Source organism: Theobroma cacao, chromosome 9, assembly GCF_000208745.1.
Source record: "Theobroma cacao cultivar B97-61/B2 chromosome 9, Criollo_cocoa_genome_V2, whole genome shotgun sequence".
NCBI lineage: Eukaryota > Viridiplantae > Streptophyta > Magnoliopsida > Malvales > Malvaceae > Theobroma > Theobroma cacao.
The window spans coordinates 27,028,796-27,041,772 of NC_030858.1; positions in this window are offsets into that span (position 1 = coordinate 27,028,796).

The window sequence follows — 12,977 nt, forward strand, 5'->3', positions numbered from 1 at the left end:
CCAAACCAGAAGAGAAGAGAAACCAAGGAAGAACAACCCCTAGGTGGGAAAAATCAAAGAGAAAGTGTTGGAATTCAAGGATTTGATCAAGCAAAAGTAAGATTTCTTTGATTTTGCTAGTGATTTACCTTACCCATGCATTTTCCCTTAATTTCCATGGTTAAATTACATGTTTTCATGATGAATTCATGGCTAGTCAAAATGGGTATAGAGAGAGAATGATCTTGGATTGATTTGATTTTTAGGTATGTTAGTGTTTTTAGGTGATTAATGATGTGTAGCATGAAAACAAGTGAAGAAAATCACCAAAGGTTTGGTGCCCATCAATAGCCGAATTCTCTAAGTAAATAATGAGGAAGAATGGGATGTTATTCTAGGTGATTTGATTAAGAAATAATAGTTTTTGGTGTAGGAATTAATGAATTATGGAGAGAAAATTAAGTAGGAAAAATCACGGAGTTAGTGTACCATTGTTGGCCGAAAGTTCAAAGAAGAAAAGTGAAGATAAATTTGCCTAATTGTGTGTTAATTAGTTGTGCTTGGTGAATTGAGGGATTGGAAAAGAAATGGAGCAAGTTGGAGTGAAATTGGATGCATTGGCTAATTTATCGGATGAAAAATCAACTTAGTCCAATACCGGGTCTAGATGGCTACCCGTGTATTTTTCATTTCATATCATGCATATATATATCGAGCCTGGAATAGCTTATGACTGTTAGACACAATTTAATTAGAATATGTGTCATGGATTATGGCTAGGTAGTGAGCCATTGGATACAGGTAAAGGACTGTACCCGCAGACTGAAAATAAGAGTATTTCTACTTCTAGTACTGTGAGTAAACCTATTATCGTCTGAATTATCTAAAGTGGTTTTTATCCGATTTTGTGATTTTATGAAAAATGAGTTTAAATGGTAAATCTTTATGTTTTATAAACAAAATATGATTTAATAAAATGATTTCATAAAATTGTCTTGAAATTGAATGATGGCTTTAAAAATTTGAGTAATTGGAGACCATGTGATTTATTGTAAATTATAATTTGAATTAAATGGCTTGTGATAAATTGGCATGATTGGCTGAATTTATACTTGTGTTGAAAAATCTGAACTGTCTGTTTTGCCTTGATAAATTAGTTAGTAATGTAGTTGCCATGCTATGCCATTGAGATTTGATCAATTGGTGGATTAAAGATTAGCTACTGCGTGGGGGGTTCCGTGGACCAGCCTATTAGAGAGGCACGATAAATTCCTTTATATTCTCAGCTCGATCGTAGAGGTGCGTAGGGTATCTCTTGAGATGGGCTTTTTTAGTGCACTTCACGTTAACCACCGCGTGAGAGTGAGACTCAGCCAACGCCAAGGAACGGCTGTGTGTCAGATGCGAAAACATGTTTATGGGTATAGGACATTTAACAACCTTGGCGATCTTAGTGGGATACCTTGACAAAGGTACCCGCGAGAATGATTTTGGCAGGAGCCAAGTTTTGAGAAATTCACGAGCCATATTGATTATTTGGTTGAAATGAATATTCTTGTTGTGAAAAACTTGTTGAAATGAACTATTTTTAATTATCTCCCTTTACTCGCCTTTAGATAGTTTAGATGGTGTCTGTTTACTCACTGGGATTATGTAATCATAATCTCACCCCTCTTCTTATCCATTTTTCAAGCTCAGGACAGTTTGTTGATAGTTGATTAAGACGAGAATTAATCTCGGAGTTGCATCCTAAAAAGTAAGGGTTCGTAGCCTTACACCTTCTTGGTTAGTTGGGGGTCCACGTGTCACTATAAAAGTAATTTTATACTTCAGTTATCTGATTTAAAGTATGTATGAAAATATTTATCTTTTACACCATGTTTTTGGCTGGTTTCGGTATTTTTGAAGAAAAATGACGAAAATGCCCCTATGAGCCAAAAAAATAATATTTTATTATTTTGATTTGGAAATGACTTATGATTTTTTGAAATGTGAGATTTAATAACTGTCGCTCACCGAGGAGATGCAGAAGCTGATGCTAAGCCTTGCGGGGTTTCGATCGGCATTCGAGGTAATGAGTGCCTATCGAGACGTCGCGACGGTTGTCACGGGCTCAATGGGAGTTTCGGGTCGTGACACTGCAACATGTATGAACATGAGCTTGGCTCTTTGAACACTTTTCTTCACCAAATTGAGCCTTATTTCTTTAAAGTCTTACAAAAGCATAAAAACTAATAAATAATAATTAAAATAAGATAAATTAACATAAAATAAAATAACTTAATAAAAATAAACTAATTAGAATAATAACTAAAAATAACTAAATCCTAACCTAAACTCAAAAACTTAGTTAACTTTTAAGAACAAATTGAGATAAAAATAATTCTACAAAATATAATTATCACTCTCTTATTCAAAAATGAAAAAAAAATTCTCTCCACCCTACTTATGACATTCACGTGGTCAGAGTGCCATATCCTACTTTGAATGGATCTCCCTAAGGGAAACGCGAGATCAGTGCTCTTTTGGGGAAGTGCAGCCAAATTGGCGCTTCCCTAAGGGACTGCGGCCAGGTCAGTGCTCCCTTGGGGAACGTGGCCAGATCTTGCACTCACCTTAGGGAGATTTGGTAGGATCTGACATTCAATGGTTAGATTTGGCCATAAGGTGACCAGCCAATTTAAAGGAATGCCACTGATTGGCCTAAGAAAAAGGAAAATAATGAAAAAGAATGGAGAAAAAAAGAATGGTATTTTAGACATTTCACGTTTACCCATTGTAGTCGTTTACACGTTTGGGACTGACTATTCGTTCAAATACTAATGGACCCATCTGGAATTACGATCAAAACTAGAGGATTAGGGTATGTTATCCAAAGTTTTATAATTTTTTAATTTTGTAATTTTTTAATTTTATGTTGGTTATTTATAAAATTATGAAATATTTTTTTTTAAAAGAATAACTTTGAATGTTATGATTTTTAAATATATATTCTGTTAAATTTAATTACATATTTAAAATAATGGAGGTTAAAATTTAAAATTTTTTATCCACAAAAGTCAACATATAATAACTTTATTGAGATAGAGAAATTATATAGGCACGATACTTTTAAAATCCTTTAAACTATCAAAAAAATTTTAATTAAAATTTTATTTTTTATTACGTTCAATTAAGTCTATGTATATTTTATGTCAAAGAAGTCTTTATGATTTATGGTTGACTAAATATCGCTAGTCAAAATGTCATTTGTTTTTTTACATCTATGTGGTGCTAACGAGACACTAACGTAAAAGGTGAAAAATGTCTAGTGACTATATTATCATGTCACATAAACATGTCATGTCAGTATCACATGACATAAAATGGCAAGTGATGTTTTGACTAATAATTAATCAAAAATTAGTCAACCATTAATTATAAAGATTTATTTTACTCAAAATAAAAGTACAATTACTTAAATGAATGCAATATAAAAATAAAGATTTATTTAAAATATTTTAAATAATTTAAGGGCTTTTTAGATATTATATAATTATAAAATTGTTTAATTTTTCATTAGACAAGTCTAGGGTTTCTCATTTCATATTGCAAAACAATTGTTCAAATATCTTTACATATTTTGTTCACTTTTGGCCATTTTTCTTAATTACAAGTAATTCATAATTTCAAATCATATTGGATTATATTTGATATAGTCTTCTTTCTATAATTTATCATTAATGATACTCTGATCATGCTTTTATTTAGGGATGATTTTTTTTTAACTCCTAAAATAAGTTGTTTTAAAAAATAACCATCTTTTTAATTTTAATTAGTTTTAGTCAAGAGAAAAGATTTGTTGACAAAATTACCCTTAATGAAATCTCTTTATATTCATATTACATGATCTAAAATTTGAATTGACTCATAAATGGCAACTAGAACAGCTCCACCAAGAGGAAGTGTAGCTACAGTTGCAAGCACAAAGAAAAGAAGAACAACAAGAGGTGTGGCCTCTAGAGGGGTTGTCGGGGACTATGCTTTAGTTTTACATGAATGATCGACCAGGGCTCAAGATCTCCCCAAATGTCTTGCTTGTCATGAGCATTGGTTTCATTGCTTTTGTTGCCATTCTCCGTGTCATGGGCAAGTTGTACTTAGTTCGCAAGGAGGCTTGAAAAGTGTATTAACATTGGCAAAATTAAGTTCCAATATGCTGATTTTCAATTTTGCTTTGATGGAATTAATTTCTCTCTCCTTTCTTTATAATATTAGTAAATTTTAATTTTCTTTTACATAAAAAATAAATAAAATAATCGAAAACCTAATTATCCAAATTAGAGGATTTTGGATAATATCTTTTTGTCCATATTCATTTCATTTTAGTGACATTGAATAATTTTTCAATGCATATTCATTTTCATATCAAATTCCTTTTTTATTTTAAACTTTATCTCTATTGTAAAATACAAAGATAGAGAACAAGTTACACTCTATGTTTAAAAAATATTGTTATTACACGTTATGTTTAAAAAGTATTATTACAGTTGAAAAAAAGTTGTTACACGTTTTAATTCCAAGAGTTTATGTTGCAATGAAATGCAAATGAGCAATTTACACATCATATTTAATAACAAAAAAGAAAAACAAAATCACACTGCAAGCCTAAACAGATGTTATATGCTTTAACAAAAAATGTTACATACCAAAACTTCAACAGCAAATGTTAGATGCCAAGGTCAAAGCTTTGACACCAAATGTTGCATGTCAAGGCCATAGGTTCATCATTACATATTACATGCCAAAGCCAAAGCAGAAGATGTTACACATTAAAACTTCAACAACAAATATTACATGCCAAGGTCAAAGTTTCAGCACTAGATGTTACATGCTAAAACCAAAGCTTCAGATGTTACATGCCAAGACCAAAGCCTAAGCACCAGATGTTACACGCTAAAGCCAAAGCACCAAAATCAAAGTAGAAGATGTTACATGCTAAGGTCAAAGCTTTAGTACTAGATGTTACATGCCAAGACCAAAGCTTCAGCACCAGATGTTACACACCAAAGCTTGCTTCTTCCTACTAATATTACGTGCTAAGGCATAAATCACTTTGTTACATGCTAAGGTATGTTTTACTAGACTTGAATAACTAAAAACCTCAACACTAATAAACTTAAGAACCTATTGTTACTCACCATACCATACTTTTTGGTCTATAGATAGACGATAGAGGGTTTTGTGAATGTAAACTAATAAATCCAAGAATATGTTATTATCTTCCATATTATACTCTCTAGTTTATAGATCAATGACAATTTGGCAAGATGACGAGAGATGGAGAGAGATGATGATGGTGGTAAAATTAGAGAGAGTTGGATGAAAAGAGAGAAAAATAAAGAGCATAGCAAAATGGGGAATTTAGCAAACGAATGATGGGAAAGAAAAATTGAGAGTGTTTAATTTGTTTGAAATAGTTTTAAGGGCATTTTTTGTCATCTCATGGCTAACTTTGGTTAAAAACAGTTAAATTTATTTTGATGGTTATATTTGAAATCGACTTATCAAGAGGGTTATTTCTCACAATTTCTTCTTTTATTTATGTTTTTTTATTGACTTTTTTGGTTTAAAAATTTGAATTTAGTCATTATTCATTTAAATATCATATATATGAAAATTTTAATATATATGGCTTTAAAAAGTTTGAAATTCAAAATTTTCAAATATTATTTATAAAATTTTTTATAAATTCGTGATTTAAAAAAAAGGATTACAATTAAGTTTCCTTTTACGAAAAAAAAGTTAATGAGAGACAAAAAAAAAAAACAAATTGGACACAAGGAGGAAGTTATTACAAACATTTGTATTTATGTTTTTGCTATGTTTTTTCTATCCCTTTGTAATTATAAAGACCAAAGTTAACTTTGACTTTGACATTAAGTAATAAAATTTGTTTTCCTTTTCAAAAAAAAAAAAACATTTGTATTTATGATCATTAATTGATACTAAAGGTACTAAATAAAATTATATTTATTTCCAAACGCATGAGATGAGAAAACTAATGCATGATCCTAAGAAAGGTATAGAAGGTTGAAACTAATGAGTAGAAAATGTTAATAAATTTTAGTATGTTGACAAAGATCAAGGGAGGGGATGTGGTCCGTAAACAAATTTTGAGATTTGGTAATAATTTTTAAGAGTGATTAAAAGTCGGTTAAAATTCACTCAATTATATTAAGTGATGAAATTCAGTTAGTTCAAATTCATGTCAGATCGGTTCACTTAAAAAAAAATTTAAAGTCAGTTAACCGAATTAATCTACTTTGTATTTATGTCATTGATATAGTTTTTTCATACTCACGTATAAATCAAGAGTTCTGAGTGCATCATCAACCAACAAACAATAAAATACAAATAGCAAATAATCTCATTAGTATTTTATTTTTTGTTGCTTCCAAAATTTATTTATTTCTTTATTTTTATTTATGTATATAAATATATAAGCCATTCCAATATTCAACTTCCCAATGCAACAAAAAAATAATTTATATAAATCTTTATTCAAACATTAATATCATTGATATAATCATATAAAACACCTATATAAAATTAAACATAATACAAAACTATATAAAAAAATTTTTATTTACAAAATATATTATCATCAATTTCAAATCACTTATTTATTCAAAAATTTTCGAAATGTGAAAGAGTTTTTTATTAATCAATTTGTTTTACTTGAACAAATCACTTTCAAAAATTGTCTTGATAATTTGATTAATATAATTTCCATTACCAAAAAATAAAACTAAGCTCCTTAAAGTTTAAAATTTGTAATATAAATATAAATATATAATAACCCCTCCCCCTTTAAAGATTAAAAGTTAAAATTAAAATAAGTCCTAATATCCTTTAAAGCCTTATCTAATTATCTAAGTATGAAGTATCTAATTATATTATTTCCATCACCAAAAAATTAAAATAAGTCCTTTAAAGTTTTAAATTTGTAATATAAATATAAATATATAATAATCCCTACCTTTTAAAGCTTCAAAAGTAAAATAAGTCCAAAATGTCCTATATCTATAAGTTTATAAACCTTATCAAATTATCAAATTATCAATAGTATGAAGTATCCAATTATCTAAGTATCTAATTATTTACTTTTCATCACAAAAAAAATAAAAATAAGTCCCATAAAGCTTACAAGTTGCAATATAAATATAAGAGGAAATTGTGAGAAATAACCTTCCTAATAAACTCACTTAAAAAATGACCTTCACTATAATTTTAACTATTTTTAGATAATTTTTGGCATGACTTAACAAAAATACCTTTTAAACCATTTAATCCAAATTAATGGTCCCGGTTTCTTTCTCCTCTCCCGCCATTTAGATAAAATTCTAAAATTAAATCTCGATTTAGCTATCTTACCGTCCAGCTCTCCAACACCATCAAGGTCTATATCTTGTCGTCTAGCTCTCCAACGCCATCAAAGTCTATATCACCATCCAACTTTCTCACTATCCCAAAGTGCAGAGATGACATCAAGGTATTTTTTATAGGTTCTTGGGTTTATTTTTTTACATTCATAGAACGCAAAAGTTGATGGGTAAATTATATGACTTTGGAAACTTAAATTTGACTAGGAGTAGTGAAATCAACCAGTTTATAGGCGATGTGTAAATATTTGTTAGGCATTGTGTCACTGGTTATTAAGGTGTGTGACTGGATATTAGGCATTGCATGACTAATTATTAGGAAATGAAACCTATTTATTTGGCATTGCGTGACTGAATATTAGACAATAGGGGACTACATAGGAGGCATTGCGAGACTAGATTTTAGAAATTGTGTGTGATGACGGTTTAGGCATTGCGTGACTAGTTTTTAGTATTAGCATTGCATTATCTACATAATGTTGAAGCTGATTATCTACTAATTCAGCCCGCTTAATAACAAATTCTGTAAAATTAGAGGAGAATTAGAAATGCTTAATACCCAATTTAGCCCCCTTAATTCCACTTATATCGGTGCAGAAAACCATCCAGATTCAACTGACACAGAACTCTGAAATTCTCTTTGAAGCACTTAATGTATCGATTTACAAACTAATCATATTCATCAGAAAACAAGCCTAAAACCATTGAACACCCTTCTAAAAGTCAACATTCATGCCTATAAATAAAGGAAACCACTATCCATTTTAATCAAAATCATCTAAAAGAAAATCTCAAAATTCTCATGGCTTCCAAACGTTCCAAAGGTGAAACTATGAAAGGGGTTGTGATGAAGAGGAAGATATCCCTGAAAATGTTGTAGCATATTTGGTCAAGTTGATGGACCAAATTGAGAGCATGGAGAATGACACACATGGGTTGATGGGTAAGTTGTTGGTTAGGACAGAAGTCCTGGAGACAAAAATTCTAGGCGATAGCAAGATTCTAGCTGAAAATTTATGAAATAGTAGAAGAGATTAGGAAGAAATGAACCATGGTTCATATGTTGTATCATCTGTTTTTTTTTAGCTAATGAATAAAAATATTGATTTATCACATATTTTTCATAAAATGAGTTACTGCCTTTAATTTCTATTATGATGAATAACTTGGTTACTGAAATACCCCATACTTTGATATGGTGATAAATAAAGTTGGTCAGATGCGAATTGAGGCATAATAAGGTATTTTGGATGCCAAGGAGACAAGATAAAAGTTTTAGAATAAAATAATATTTTATTAATGAAATAATATTAAAATATTAATATTTAGCCGGATGTCGAAATCAGTCATGAAGAAGGATCATATGGTTGATCCAAGCGGGGGAGAAGATGACAAGCCCAACTCTATAAAAATATTTGTCATGACATACATGTGATGGATAGCATGTTTGCATGCTAGGAGAGTCTCGAAAAATTTACAAAAGTCGGTATTATACCTAGAGGTACAACAAAGTTGATTTAAGCCTCGAACTAGATCAAATAGAGAATTTCTGATGAAATTAAGAATTTTAAAGTCCCATAATGGTTTAATATGGTGATTCGGAGTTTGAGGATCAATTTGGAGTCAAACCAAAATTTTCGCTATCTAGGGGCAAAATGGTCATTTGCCACCTGGGGACAAAATGAAAATTTTTAGAAAAGCTTTTTTTGGCCCCATTTGACTTATTGGAGTATGATTTGAAGTTTAGAAGTAAAAATTTTTAATTTCGGTATAATTTGGAGTATAGGGGTAAAATGGTAATTTTACGACCCTAGGGGCAAAACAGTAATTTTTCATCACCAGGACATTTTTCCAGCACATGGTCATCCCTTATCCTCATTTTGACCATTGACTAATTGTGTGGTGGAGATAAAAAGGATTAAAATTTTAAAAGTTTTAAAAATAGACCAATAAGAAAATGCCATGTGTCAAGCTTAGGATATTTTATTATTTAACTAAAAAAATAGCATAAATCAGCCCATTACTCTCCAAATATTCGGCCAAGCAAGGAAGAGAGAGAAAGAGAGGAAGAACAAACCCTAGGTGAGGAATTTCAAGAGAAAAAGTGTGGAAAATCAAGGAAAACAAGTGAAAAAGGTAGGATTTTTCAACTTAAGCTTGAAATCTATTTTCCGTAAGCGTTTCTCCTTATTTTCCATGCTTAAATTACATGTTTTCATGATGAATTGATGGCTGATCAAAATGGGTTAGGAGAGAGAAAGTTGTTAGATTAATTTGATTTTAAGTAATGTTAGTGTTTTTAATTAGTTTAGCATATTTAGGAACAAAAACAACAAGAAAAGAATTCATTTTCCTCCATTACCATTATTGGCCGAATTTTCTAGGGAAATATTGGCTGCTGATCTTGATGTTTATTTCAGGAATTATGATGAATAATGATGAATTATGAGCCTAGAAAAATAATGGGAATTTTTGGAGCAAAAATACAAATTTTTACCCATTAGGGGTATTTTCGTAATTTGCTATCGAGACTGATAAATTGAATCTCATTCACAGTCACTAAGGTAATTTAAGTATAATTGGAGTGTAGAAAGTGAGAAGAATTGATTTGGAGTTAAATTGGAGATAATAGACTGAATTAGGTCAGCACCGCATTTAAGCGGTAGTCGGATAAGTTGTATATCATATCATGCATATATACCGACCCTGAATTGATTTTATAATGGTCAAGCATTGATGTGGTGAATTATGTATTGTACATTATGGATAGGTGGTGAGCAAAGTACACTAGTAAAAGTACAAAGATTATACTTAGAGATTGGGATTAGGAGTACATCGACTCCTAGAATTGTGAGTGAACTTATTATCGTCTTAATTATTTAGAGTAGTTTTACACAATTGTGTGATTTTATGGAAAATGGGTGTAAATGGTAAATTGCTATGTTTTATGAGAAATTACGATTTTATAAAATGATTTTACAAATTTTTTGAAAATATCAAATATTGGTTTTGAAAATAGAGTAATTGGAGACTACCTGCTTGTGTTATAAATTTATGGTTTTAAATTGAATGGCTTATGACAATATATGAGCATGAATGGCTAAACTGATTTTGGTGTTAGAATTATTTGTACTGAGTATTCAGCCTTGAGAGGCTAGGTTTCGATAAATTGCCATGTCATGCTAAAATGAATTTTATTGATTGGTGGAGTATATATTAATTATTCACTGCAGAGGGGGTTCCGTGAACTAGCCTATTAGAGGGGCGCAATAAACTCCATTATATTCTTACCTCGAATGGAGAGGCGCATAGGGTCTCTCCTAGGGTAAAGCCTAGGGTTCACTTTATGTCAAACCACCACGTGAAGGGGAACTCAGCCAACACCAAGGAACGGCTGTATTTTTCTCAAACTAAAAATATATTTTAAGTGTATACAAAAATTTTAACAACCTTGGCGGACTCGGTTGGATGCCCTGCGCAAGGTATCACCAAGTATGAGTTTTGGCACAAGCCAAAGTTTTAAGAAATTCATAAGCCAAGTTGATTACTCGATTTATATGAATTGATTTTATTTGGTTGAAATGAGTTGAAAGATAATGAAATTACAGTATGATGACTTATTTCAATTGTCTCCATTTACTCGACTTTAGATAGTTTAGATGGTATCTGTTTACTCACTAGGATTTTAGAATCTCACCACCCTCATTTCCTCACATTTCAGGCTCGAGGAATTTCATAGTTAACTGGCTTTGACAAGGACCTTCATTTGGACTCGAATCGGTAAAAGCTGTAGGTTTCCAGCTTTCAATGCATTTTGGTTAGATGTGGGCCCACGTGTCACTACAAAAGAAATTTTATGCTTTGGTTATTTGCTTTATAGTACATATGAATATAATTAACTTTTACGCTATAAGAATTATGTACCGATAGTTTTATGAAAATTATTTTACAAGAAAATAGTTTATTTTATTGAATATTTTTATTATATTCAAATGGTCAAATTTTCACTTCAAATGAATGTTTTAGATACTTAATTTGTTTTTAAATTATTAAATATATATTTTCTGCTTACCTACTACATTTTTAGCAAGTTTCGAGGTTTTCGACAAAAATGACGAAAATGCCCTGTGAGCCAGAAAACAATATGTTATGTTTTGATTTGAAAATGATTTGAAATCCTTCGAATTTTGATATTTGATAACTATTGCTCACCGGGGAAGTGCGAAAGCTGATACGAGAGCCTTGTGAGGTTTCGATCGACATTCGGGGTGAAGAATGTTTGTTGAGGCCTCGAAGCGATTGTCACGGGCTCGATGAGGAGTTCCGGGTCGCGACAATTTAGATTGGTATCAGAGCATGGTTTAAAGATCAGAGATTTTGGTTTTAAAGCTTTAGATTTTAAAGTTTTTGATTTTAAGGTTGTTTTAAGAAATCCACACTAACACTGCGTGGCCCCAAGTCCAGTTCAGTTAAGATAAATTAAGTTATGTTAGATTTAATAGAATGTATGCATCTACATATAGAAATCTACCTACTTTTGAGATGCATAAATAATTAAATAATTACTATTTAATTGCATATAGGTTTTGAGGTGCACTGGTGATACACACACCACGTCTAGAAGACGTGGTAGTCCCGATACCTCTCATAATGCTAGCGAGAGATCTCTAGATTCTACGACTAGAAGCAAATGACACCCTGATCTAGGTGATTCGGAAGGTGGTTCGTCTCGAATTCCTGATAATAGAATTCCTAAGAACTTATCAAAATGGGTTCATAATAAGGGGAGCTTCGAGAGTAGCAAGAATTTTGAAAGTGAAAGTAACTCCAATACACCGAAAATTGAACAAGATTTCCTTTCGGAACAACCTAGAGAGCACCTTAGAGAATGGACGAGGGAAAAAATTGCAAGGGGATATATTCGTTCTAGGAAGAGCGTGACAGTAGTTCGACACTTTCCACCAAGCTGTGGGAAAAATGTAAGGGGACAACCAAAAAAAAATAAGGAGAAAGTAACAGTGGCAAGTAAACCCCTTAGAAAAGTGTCAGGTGTATGACATTTTTCTCCCGGTTGTGGAAGAAATGCTACACCGGTGAGTGATGAAGAATGTAGGAGAATACAACAAGCTTGGATTGAGAAGCAAAGGAGAAAATCACAGAAGAAGAAGAACCCGAAAGAGGATCTTAAGAAGGACTTTGAGTAGAATTTTTCGATAAGATCAGATTAAGATGAGGATCCTAATGACATGTAATATTTTTGTAGAATTTTTGTGCTACTTTAACTCTAAGTAGATGTAGTGTAAAGGTGATAATAGTTATCTGTACAAAGAAGTAAATAGTTTGGCTTTTAAAAGTATATGACTAGAATGTATTATAAAATGGCTGTTTAAGTAACTGAAGGTATATGAGAATCTTTAGTATGATAGGGATAAATTGGTAATATAATTATTAAGGAAGGTTATAGAAGGAAGCAATAAGGTTATAAATGACATTCGGAATGGATAATGTGATTACGTTAATGATTGTAATTTAAGCATGAAGGGGATTATTCAGTGATGTTATGACACTATGAGG